This window comes from Podarcis filfolensis (genome assembly GCF_964270895.1).
Source record: "Podarcis filfolensis genome assembly, chromosome: 10".
Taxonomy (NCBI): Eukaryota; Metazoa; Chordata; class Lepidosauria; order Squamata; family Lacertidae; genus Podarcis; species Podarcis filfolensis.
The window spans coordinates 4,428,650-4,440,892 of NC_139612.1; the positions used below are offsets into that span (position 1 = coordinate 4,428,650).

The following is a 12,243-nucleotide window of genomic DNA, read 5'->3' on the forward strand; positions in this document are numbered from 1 at the left end:
AAAATAAAATCTGTGAATTCTTGCCCATCTGCCACTACTTGGCTATTCCTAAAATTCAGCAGGTGCTGTCTGCTACCTTAAAACACTTGGTGCAATAAATAGCCATAATGCTGGCAAGGAGGAAGTGCCTTAAACACTTCATTTTTAACTACTTTGATGAAGCTTCAGCTTTTACTGCCTGGCTGTTTCCTTTCTCTAACTTTCCCTGTATGGAATGTTAACTGCAGATCGAGATCTGGCAGAAAGGTAGATGTTAATTGAGTCTCTCTCTGTCTTAACTTACTCAGCCATAACTTCCAGTGTTATGTTCAAAACATTTTCACTAATAAACACTTGCATTTGGAAGTAATTCAGTGGAATGTATGGAAATGAGAGCAGGACCATAAAGAAGGGTGATTGCCGAAGAATTAATGCTTTTGAATTATGGTGCTGGAGGAGACTCTTGAGAGTCCCCTGGACTGCAAGAAGATCAAACCTCTCCATTCTAAAGGAAACCAGCCCTGAGTGCTCACTGGAAGGACAGATCCTGAAGCTGAGGCTCCACTAGTTTGGCCACCTCCTGAGAAGAGAAGACTCCCTGGAAAAGACCCTGATGTTGGGAAAGATGGAGGGCACAAGGAGAAGGGGATGACGGAGGACGAGATGGTTGGACAGTGTTCTCGAAGCTACCAACATGAGTTTGACCAAACTGCGGGAGACAGTGGAAGACAGGAGTGCCTGGTGTGCTCTGGTCCAGGGGGTCACGAAGAGGCGGACACGACTAAACTACTAAACAACAACAACAACATACTTTCAGAATAGTTTGCAAAACTTTAGGTTGCCATCCAGGATATGCTGCACTCACATAAACGGGTGAGGCTTTTCGCTTGGTATTGTAGGTACTTTTCTGACTCTCTCCAATCTGCATGTGTAACTAGGGAGATGAAACTCTCCTTATTTCTGCCATTAACTGCTTTCCCTTCTCAGGGTCCACATACCAACATGTCAGTGATCAAGGGTCTACAATATCCTAGATCATTTTCATTCCATCCAATCCCACACTTCCAATGGCTGTCGAAACACTTGCCAAGATGACTTGTGACATTTCATCTTGCTTCCTATGTTCACCACTTCCCTTGTCTGCTTTCTGTATCTGTCAAAACCACTGCCTATCCATTCTGCTCTTATGCTACGTGTGTGTGTGTGTGTGTGTGTGTGTGTGTGTGTGTGTTTCACACCTCTCTCCATTGTCACATGAGTTCAGTCCACTTGCAGATCTCTCCCTTCAGAACACTGATAAGATCCTCACTCGCCCCTTGTGTCCTGCCACCCAGGCTATTATTTCTGTTTACAGTTACATTTCCTCTTGTTGGCATGTTAAAGCACCCCATGGCATTGATAGCAGGTTGCTTAATTTAATCTTAATTTAAGATTAAGAACTAGGGTAATATAGTGACTTTGAGACAGCAAGCCGCAAACCTATTAATAAACCTATTTCCTCCTGCTGTGAGTGCAATAAGAGACTTGACATGCCCTCAGCTTCAGCCCTTAATCTGTAATAAAAGAGGTAACACCTTGGCCTCGCTTTAGTGGGTGGGGGCTGCTGTTGTAAGGATTGCTGAATGAGTTTATTATTTATTTAAGTAATTTTCATTAAAAACATTTATAAGCCAGTTATTAAAATAAATCTCAAAGCAGTGTAAAAGCAGTGTACAATATTAAATAGTATTGGGGAACCTCTGTTCCTCAGGCCTAGTTAGGCCCCCCTACCCTCTTGAGTTGGCCTGTGAGGTTGTTTTTGCCACCTGTCCTATAACTGGCATCATAAGGTTTCTGCCTGGAAAGCCCAGTGGAAAGGTGTGTGCAGTACTTTGCCAGAATCAACTATCAGCTGGTCGTTGGTGCTTGGAAAAAAATCAGTGTGCTGTCCTTTTTGTGCTATGCAAGTCATGACAATCAGCTGGTTGTTGGAGCAAGCAAAAATGGATCACTTGACACCAGGTGATTGACAGGTAGGCAGCCTGGAAGTGTTGGTGGAAAGATAATGATGTGGTCCACCAGCCAGAAGTATTAACCCACCCCTAATATAAAAGTTACTGTAAAATGTATGATGATACAGACATACAGTGGAACCTCGGGTTACATACAGTTCAGGTTACATACGCTTCAGGTTACAGATTCTGCTAACCCAGAAATAGTACCTTGGGTTAAGAACTTTGCTTCGGGATGAGAACAGAAATCGCGGGGCAGCAGCGGGAGGCCCCATTAGCTAAAGTGGTGCTTCAGGTTAAGAACAGTTTCAGGTTAAGAACAGACCTCCAGAACAATTACATAAGTACGTAACCAGAGGTACCACTGTATATCGGGCAACAGTTAAAAAATATATTGTTGCATGCCACCCCAATCTCCAACCGCTGCAAAATTCTAGGGGTTCCAGGCTATTACCCAGGGTTGATGCTCTGAGGCACAGCAAAGATTGTGGTGTCTTTAGGCTATATGGTTTATTTACACACATATACAACCTGAAGAAGCAGCTTAGTCATGCTGGCCCCATGACCAGGAAAAACTGTCTGCGGACAAATGTTGGCTCCCTTGGTCAGTAAAGTGAGATGAGCGCCGCAATCCCAGAGTTGTCTGCGACTGGACTTAACTGTCAGGGGTCCTTTACCTTTACCTTTACAACCCGAGTCTATTATGGAGGGGTTTACAGCATTAACACCCAGAAAGTGTCTTGCTTCTCCCATAGCCACAGCCTTGGATTCAAGTGGAGATCTGGCATGGCAGTCTCTCTATGCTTACTGCTTGGCTTCTAGCCCACATCACTGCAACTGAACACAGGCTTTGTCCTTCTAACTAACTGTGAGCTGGGGAGGGGCCCTACCCATTTGCCGTCTCACAGAGACCATCCCCTTTGTTTCCCTTAACAGCCCATCACCAGATGATCACTTCAACACAGAAATCTAGCCTGGCTTATATTTTAACACTTGCTCAATCCAGCAGTTAGACATATCTTGCATACAGCCTACTGCCTTCCCACCAAATTCATAATAATATATAGATTTCAGGGCCCAGAAGTAAAGGCTGGGAAATACCCAGACAAAAAGGTCAATATGAAACACTTTGATCACACCAAAGCTCTGTATGAATGCTGATACAAACATGGCGCTTGGTTCCCCAGTATAAAGTGAGATGTTTCAGAACAGTTGTAGACAGTGGCGTAGCGTGGGGGTGCAGGGGGGGCCGGCCGCACCGGGCGCAACATCTGGGGGGGCGCGCTCGCACTCGCAGCTCTCTGCCCCCTGCTAAAATCCACGGATTAGGGGGCACAAATTACTTGCCTTGCCCTGGGTGCTGACAACCCACGCTATGCCACTGGTTGTAGAGTTGCTTGTGCTATATTTCACGTTTGCCAAAGTCTTTGGTTCACAGACTTAAAGGCATCACATCACGCAAACCTGCTTTCATTTCCTGCAGATCAGCTCCAGGGTCCACAATTTGATATGATTCAAATTTTAAGACTTGAAAGTCATCCTCCAAGTGCCCACGGAATTAAAAGCTGCCTGCAGTATACCTTGTTAATCTTGGTTCTCCCCAGCCTGCCTTAAAGCCACAGAATTGGTGGTGGTGGTTGTGAGGTCAATGTGTTTTTTTAAAAAGGCCTTTCAATAGTACTTACGCTCTCAGCTTTTCAGAATAAACACAAGAATACATCTTTATAAGGCAATAAATGTAATTGCAGCTTATTGATGTATAGAGAACCTGGTTTCAAGCCAGCCATGGCTGTCCGCCATAAAGTATACCGTATACACTTTACTGTCCACTTGGCTGCATGCTGACTACAAGTAACTAATTTTTATTAGTCCTTAATTCTTGAGGCTTATGAAAGTTATTTAACCAAGCTTTAACCCAATAAACATATACACTACACTGCTTATACTAAAGAACCATTCCCTGCTTTGGAAACTCAAGATTCCTATCTTCTTATGGCTTGGACATGGCAGCATAGTTAAATCTTGCCTAGAAAACCCTTCCAAGTCCTGCAGGTTATTAATCTGGTTTTCAAAATCTTGATTATTTCACTTTCAACAGTCATATTTCTGAAGGGGCAACTCAAAAGCCTGTTTACACTGGAACCGTTTTATCAGTCTTTGCGTTATCCCCACATACTGTAATGGGAGAACCGAAACAGAGAGGACTTCTGAATATTTCCAGCCAGCATTTCCATAATTGGTTTATATAAATGAATTTATGTGTTCATGAATGTCAAAGAAGTGGCATTGCAGATCGTACTTCTGGGAAGCATAGAGGGAACCCCCACTCCTTTTTCATTTGTGGACAGCGGGAAGGAGTGATTGTGGATGCTTCTGGGGAGAGCAGAGAGTTGTGGGGGGGGAGTTTGTAATCTTGCCCCCACCTTTCGATGTGAGCTTAAGTTTGGAGAGAGAGCAGCAGGAGATTCCTCCATTGCAGGAGGTTGGACTAGATGAGCCTGGGGCCCTTCCAACTAGGATTCTATGAGTGAGGATGCTGCTACTGTCTATAAATGCATGCTTGTATATTTGGTGGGTGGGGCTGGTTGTCTCTCTTGTATTTCTGTATTTTGCATCCATTTGTAGTCACCATGGTCCCTATAGGCTTTGCCCCAAACTTGCTTGTGGACTGGAATTCAACTTCCAGTTGGAATTGTGCACTTCTCTGGATTTTTCAGTGCAGTCTTGGCAAACAAAAAGTACACACACAAATGCGTGTGTGTGTGTGTGTATCATACAAGATGACTTGTATACAGACAAATGCATTGAAAAGTGCCCATTTTATGTTGAAAGTGCATACTTTTTGCGCATTCTTTCAAAATTGGATTTATGGTTGAGCACCGGTGAGACCAAAACTGGATGGAATGAGGCTGGTCCGTCCACCATAGACTGCATAGACTGCATAGACCACTATGCTGGTCCGTCCAGCATAGACTGCATGGTTACATAACACACAGAAGGTGCTGGTCCACTTTAGATGAGTATCACCAGCACCTGCAATTTGCAGTGAAGGTTATGGCCCCCTCTCACCATGGTAGATAATCTAGCAGTCTATTCACACATTACTCAAAATCTACATAAAAGAGCTGCTCTGAGAAGGTAACAGCCACAAAGTTCAAGATGCTGTAAAACCTGGATTTGAGGAACTAGATAAAGCATAGGAAACTGTTCTCTACCATACTAGGGTAGTATAACATAGCATTACCTGTGCTTGACTGATAGCAGCTCAGGTGGGGGTTAAAAAGAAACTGTAACAATGCTTGTACACATGCCTCACAAATGAAAATATTGAGGATCCACAACTGATCTTTCACAAACATCAGGAAAAAACCAAAGTGGGCTTTTTAATACATTTACTACATTTAAGTACATTATTCTAGAATACTAGCTTATATAGTGCTGATATTGTGTGGCAACATGTCATAAAATCTGGAAGAGAACCCACCAGCAACTATTCCACTATAAATGGTAAGTACGGGAAGGCCCATAATAAGCCAAGACCAGCAGTGAACCTCTTGTTCCTTGAGCTGAAAGACAAAGATATTTATTGAATGTTGGATAACAACTCTGTTTTTGTTAACTTTTGGAGTTAGAAGGTTGGTGTATGATTTGCAGGATTTGGCAACCATTCTTGGTGATGGTTCCAAACTTACCTAAGCAGTCCAAGTTTAAACCTTATCTGAAACTTGCTTATTGTGGATAATAATGTGTGAGAGAGCATTGTAAGTTAAACTGCATGATCCAGTCATGTGTTTCATGCTATGGACACATGAGGAGCTTAAAATGTTGTGAGGTTATCTTCACCCAATATGCATTACCTGATTTGTTTTCCCCTCCCACGCTAAACTCCTCTTCATTTGCACAATGGCTATCTAAACTGTACACACCTCAGCTTAACCGAGGCCTGTGTTTTCAGATTGGATGTAAGCTGGCCTGAGGGAAAACACATCACACAGGAGCATTTCTCAAGAAGCTATAGGATATAGATCAGAGGTAGGCAACCTAGGGCCCATGGGCCACAAGCGGCGCACAGGAGTCGTTTAACCAGCCCACGAGCCGCCCCCAAACCAAGCCGCCCACTCGGCAAGTCCCCACGCACTGCGCTAAACCGGCACAGCGAGACACGGGGACTTGCTTCCGCAGTGCCAGAAATCGCATCTGTGCAGACACAGATGCCAGAAATTGCGTCTGCACAGGCGCCAGAAATTGCGCACGGAGGGATCTCCGCTGGAGTGAGCCGGCCAAGACAAGGTAAACCTTGTTGACCCTTGATATAGATGGATTGTAGCTAATGCCATGCGTCACTTCAGACACCAGCAGTGGAGTGAATGTTAATATGTACAAGGCCTCAGAGTCCACTGGATTTTAGTGGAAGAGAGTTAAACCCTTAGAAGTCAATGGGGCATCAGAGTGTTAACTGTGGCTGGATCTTGCTCAGTGATTTGTCACACTGAATAATTTTTATTTCAGCTGTCAGCTTTCCGGATGACTTCAGCTAGAAGCAGGAACGTCCCTCCTTAATAGTTCTCTCTGATGGTTTCTGATGAGATAAATCATTTGGCACTCTTTTAAATACAGGTTTATGGAGCACCGCAGGGAGGGCAGGGTGATTTCATTTGTTGGCTTGCCTTTTAATTAGACTAACTAATGCACCTAAGATTCCTGGAAATGGAGAAAGAGTTATGAATAAGAATGGCAATTGAACAGTTCATGTGGTAATGGTTAGATAGAGTGATTAAGAGCCTCACACCAGTTCTGTGCCATTGTTCTGGACACAGTGAAGGGGATGTTAGGGCTGCTGGATGCCATAGGCACGGGGGGGGGGGATTGCTTTGGATGGGGGCTGCTTTACTTCAGCCTGCTTTGGGCCAGCTTTGCTTTGAGGCAGATCCGAGCAAGAGCCTGGCTTTGGTTTCCCAAAGCTTCAGATGCCTTCCTTCCTAGGCAAGCCAATGGGAAAATAAAGACTGCATGCCCCTGAAGAATGGCTGTGTGAAGGCCGAACCCTCCCCCAGCCATTTTTCATATGCAAGTCAATGAAGAATTTTACATTTGCTTTCCTGGGAAGAGAATAATAGCATCATAGAGTTGAAAGGAACTCCAAGGGCCCTCTAGCCCAATCCCTGCAATGCAAGAGTCCTGTCCACAGCCGTCCCTGGGTGGGCTTGAACCACCAACCTTCTGGTTTACAGCCACATGCACTGACCCACAGGATTAGGGATTAGGAGCTGCACTTGTAAAAATGGCTGCATAACAGCCCTTCCCCACTTCCTTCCCCATCTGGGGGCAACTGGATCCTTGGCAGGAATGGGGGGAGTGCTGTATGCAGCTAAACAGATCTACTGCTTTTGTTGACTTTGGCAGTGGGGATGCACTTCCAAATATATGTGTGGGGAGGTCCAGCCCATAGGTCCCTGGATGCTTGCTGGCAGGTGGGGTTCCGTTTTCAGAGGATCAGTTATTATCTCCTAACAAGTCAGTTGAAACAGAGTGGTCAGCGATGCAGACAGCATGGAATTGGGTTGGGAATAAAACCTCTGAAGGTTGATAGTGTGAGCTCTGAAAGGTATGCTTTATTTATTCATTTAGAGTGCTTATTGCCAGAATAGGCTTCTAAGTGGTTTGTGGTTTTCACAGATGCCCCAATGATTTAAAAGTTATAAATGAATCTAGAAGCTGGGATGAGCCCATTTAACTTCGGACCACTTTGGGGAAGATCTGCTTCACTTTAGAAGGCATCTGAATACCTCCAGAGTCACTAGCTTCAGTTTGGTATTTTGTATTTGACAGGGCTGCCACGCCAGATATAATATAAATTGCCCACTGGAGTTAGATCATTATAATACCTACTAATATTCCCGAATGTTTTTCTTTTCATTACTGATTTATTCTTTTTATGTATCAATTTGCTCTTGGGTGATGATTTGGTTTCTTTTGGTTGATCACCATACCTCTGGTCAGGCTCAATATGTGACCGTAGACACAGAGCTAAACCACAGAACATAGGTGGGACCCCTGTGGCCTTCAGGTGTTATTGGCCTCCAGTTCCCATCAGCCCCTGCCAACAAGGCCATTGGTAAGGGATGATGGGAGCGGTAGTCTCACAAATTCCCTCCACCTACATCAACAGTGCAATTCTGTACCTATTTACTCAGAAGCAGGTCCCATTGACTTCAGGGGAGATTGGTCCCAGATAAGGAATACAATTGCAAACTTAATGTACTGATTTCCCATTAAATACGGTGGTTTTTAACTTCGTGATGAGGAAGCCTCGTTTATTTAAATGGATATGAACATTTTTAATTTTGTCAAAGCTGAACATAAAAAGACCTTCCTTAAGGATGGAAGTTCAATAAGGGAGACAAAGCAAAAGCAAAGTCTTGGCAATTGAGCCTATAAATTTATTGTCATTGGAGCTCATGCATTTTCCAATTGCTTGGATTGTTTACGAAGCTTTACTTTAATTAAAATAAAGTAATTTCTTTCTGCTAATGACAACTTCTCTTTAAAGTGTCACTGGAATTCTCAAGGAAATATACTTCTAGCAATTTAATCAAACCGATCTGTGTTCATCTAATGTTTCCATCTCGTAATTGTGGGGATATTCATAATATACCCTTGAGAAATCTGCTGTGTATGATTTATTGTTGGAAAGAGATGCATGCAATACCGAATACATTTTGAGGTCTCCTGCCATTATCCATATGCCATATATTACTTGTGCATAGAGAGAACAAGTTGTTGTTGTTTTTTACATGCTAGCCCTGCCTATGCTCGTTTCTCGCTGCTTTTGAAAAGTGCCCACATGCATACAAACTGTCCACGAGACTGCACCCCTGTTTTGCAAGTGTACCCGTCACATGGACAGAGCCTGTGCATGTGTGAAGGCAGAGGTGGGGCTGGTGGGCATGGTCTAGATCTCCTACTACGTGTGTTCACGTAGGACATGTGTGGGAAGACCAGTCTGCTCTTTTATTTTTTAGTTTCTTACAGAAATCCTAGGCATCAGCACCAGGTGAAGAGAAGTAAACACTGATAAAAGCGGATGCCCATTCTAGGGCGGGGCGGAGGCAGTCTAAAGAAATCGTGACTTGTCAATAGCAACCTAGTTACCAACTACTAATAGCTATTAGCTGCACGGGTAGTAAGAGAGGAATTGTTTTAGCTGAATGGGAATAATAAATTGCAGCAACTGAAGCAGAGGAAGGAAGGGTTGAATTAGCTTTGGAAGAGTGAAGATTTTCCCCAAAGAAGCTTTGATAAGTAATTCCATGTTTTGATGCTCCGGACGTGAATGGCAACAGTGTTAAATGTTCTTACAGCGAAAAGTTTGGAAATAGTTCAGAAAAAGAAGCATCACAGGTCTGTTCAGTATACATTGGAGGATGATTAAGTTAGCTTTCAAGTCAGGAGGGAGGGGGAAATAGCAGGATATGGATAGATAGATGATAGATATAGATAGATAGATGATAGATGATAGATGATAGATATAGATAGATAGATAGATAGATAGATAGATAGATAGATAGATAGATAGATAGATGATAGATAGATAGATAGATAGATAGATAGATAGATGATAGATAGATAGATAGATGATAGATAAGCTCAAGCTAGCATATGTGGTCCCTGTCCCCCATTTTATCCTTACAACATCCCTGTGAAGCAGGCTGTGTGAGGCTGTCACTGACTCAAAGGTCACCCAGAGAACTTCATGGCTGAGCAGGGATTTGAACCCTGGTCTCCCAAGTCCTCGTCCAATTTTCAAACCACTGCACTACACTCTCCTGTTTCAGGATTACTGCCTTGCTGTCTAAAGTCATTAATCATTAGGATTCATTATTTGAATATGAAAGAAATGGACCTCTCTCACTGCTGAAAAATAGGCTTTCTTCCCCGCCGTCATTCTCTGCTGCCAGATCACACTGAACACTGTTTACAGGGATGTGGAACTGAATGTCTTCTGGCACAGAATTAGACCATTTTACTGGCTTCCTTTGCAAGGAACTAGTAAACACTGTGCCCTCCTAAACTGGAGATTTTGACTTTATAACTGAAGGTAACAGTAACAGAGCGAAGCCGAATTTCAGTTGGATAGATTTTGCTTGAACCACGTAGGTCTCAAAAGTGAGAGGGAGGGAGAAGCTGCCAGCATCCCATATCCTCCAACATCCCTAACTCCCCCCCAACTGACCCTCCTCACCCCCCCCCCATTTTTTCTCCCCCTTGCCACAGAGCATTTCCTAGAAGAAGAAGGGTGAATGCCGCCACACCAACGGGACAGAGCACCCACCCCCTCCACTGTCCTGAGAAAATCCCTTAATCCCAATTAATCCCAACAAACTACCCTTGAAGAAGCACATGTGTCTGCCACCAGAGGTACCAAGCCACCCCAAACAACCCCATCCACACCAATATGTATAGAATAAAATGATAGATCTACAATATGAACAAATATTTTAATAATACAAAGATATAGATAAAGGCTGTCAAGGAGCATGTGAAAAACATGATTGAAATGAAATGAACACATACCTCTGTCTGTAATTTTGACCTTTCCAAATCATCATTACTTATGTATGCTATATTCCTTTCCTTTTGCCTGCATGAGTTTTCTATAGAATTCTCTGTTAGCAACAATCCCCAACTCTAATTAATGTGGTACCAGATAGCCCAAATAGACCAGGCAATCTGCTGTTAGAGTTTAAAGTAATTCTGATGTTTTTTGTCATTATGATATCAACAAGAAACTATTTCAAGCAACAGCTACACCAAATAAAATACATTTATGATTCTAAACATCAGGCATAGATATTCTAGAATGTGCATCAGAAATCCTAGAGTGTAAATAATAAACCGTGATTTGGCATGTGTTGTAAATCTAATATGCTAGGGAAAGTGTGTCAGCCTTCTAAAGTATGCATTTCTACAAATGCATTTCTATAAATTCTCATTGGATTTCACACCTTTTCCCATTTAAAAATTGTTGGAAGGAATTGTTTGCTGATATACAGCCTTTGTTTAACATTCTATTAATATATGCAAGGGGAAACTACTTGTAATATAGAAATTAAATATACATTTTGATTTTGTTAAATGTATCCCCTCAAAAGAAAAAACAAAAACAAAATAGAAGTGTAAAAGAGACAGTTCTAATGAACAGTCAAAAACATCTGCCAGGGCTGAGACTTTGCAACTACCGTAATCTCCTGCACTCAAAACCATCCTGATATATGAAATTATTTTGGCAATGTGTCTCAGAAGCTTAAGAACTAAAAAGTGATTTTGTTTCCTTCCTCAGCTTTAGTTATTCAATGTGTTTAGTTTAATGGTTCTGTAGGAAGTGACTGTAACTCTGCATTGCCCTGTGTATAAGATGTTAGGGGAAAAAATTTGCTCTATGACCAGTGAAAATGTGAAAATGATTTCTATTGATTATTTACAAGAACAGACATGTAATAGCTACTCTCTTGTGATAGGGTCACCTCCAGGCAGTTGAACAGGAAAGCTTCTCAAAACTGGATGAGAATTTATCCCACATTTTACCTAGAAACTGAACATGTAAACATTTGCATAGTCTTATGCCTATGACCACTGCTGTAAAATCAGAATCGGTGAAGATACAAAGAGTGAATTCGCAGATCACCTTGGGATTGTGGTCTCATGCTGTTTTAGACTAACAAACTGGTTAGTAATAACCATGGTTAGCTGAAAGAAGTCAAAATTCTACGCACCCTCAGTTTGAATTAGTTGTAAAAAATGCAAGTGTTAGTCCAATGTTCACAACCCTGCTTGCCAAAACCTGTCTTTTATTTTCTCCAAATCAGATTATTATTTGTTTTCTTGACTTTTGTTACCTTGCTTGCAGCAAACCTCTCCCATTCTCTGGAGGTCATTTTGCTGTCTATTAAGTTCCATGACCCGGTATTTAAAAAGTGAGTCTTTATTATTATTTAGAGCAACAGATACATTGTTTCTCTGCTTGCTTTGGCCACACTGTCTCTAATCAGTTTGTTTAATTTTCTGGGTTTTCCCCTGAAGAAGAGAGGTATTCTTATCATTTGCCAGATGTAAACAGGAGAGGCCAAATACCTTAACAGGGTGCCAATGTTTCATTGAAAATAGTCAGATACTGAGGGTAAAGAGATACTTGTATATCAGTCTGACCTTTCTGGTTGAGTTCACATATGGAAAATGACTGACATTTGGACTGACTTTCTTGTGTGCATAAATA

General features: G+C 42.4%; 1 long non-coding RNA gene across 2 annotated transcripts in view; it reads left to right on the top strand.

Moving 5' to 3' along the window:
• Positions 1–7,475: 7,475 nt before the first annotated feature.
• LOC310744275 overlaps positions 7,476–12,243 on the top strand; it is a 36,007-nt gene continuing 31,239 nt past the window's right edge. For both annotated transcript variants that reach the window (XR_014539484.1, XR_014539485.1), the window contains exon 1: positions 7,476–7,575. This is a non-coding gene — a long non-coding RNA (uncharacterized lncRNA). The remainder of the gene's footprint in view (positions 7,576–12,243) is intronic.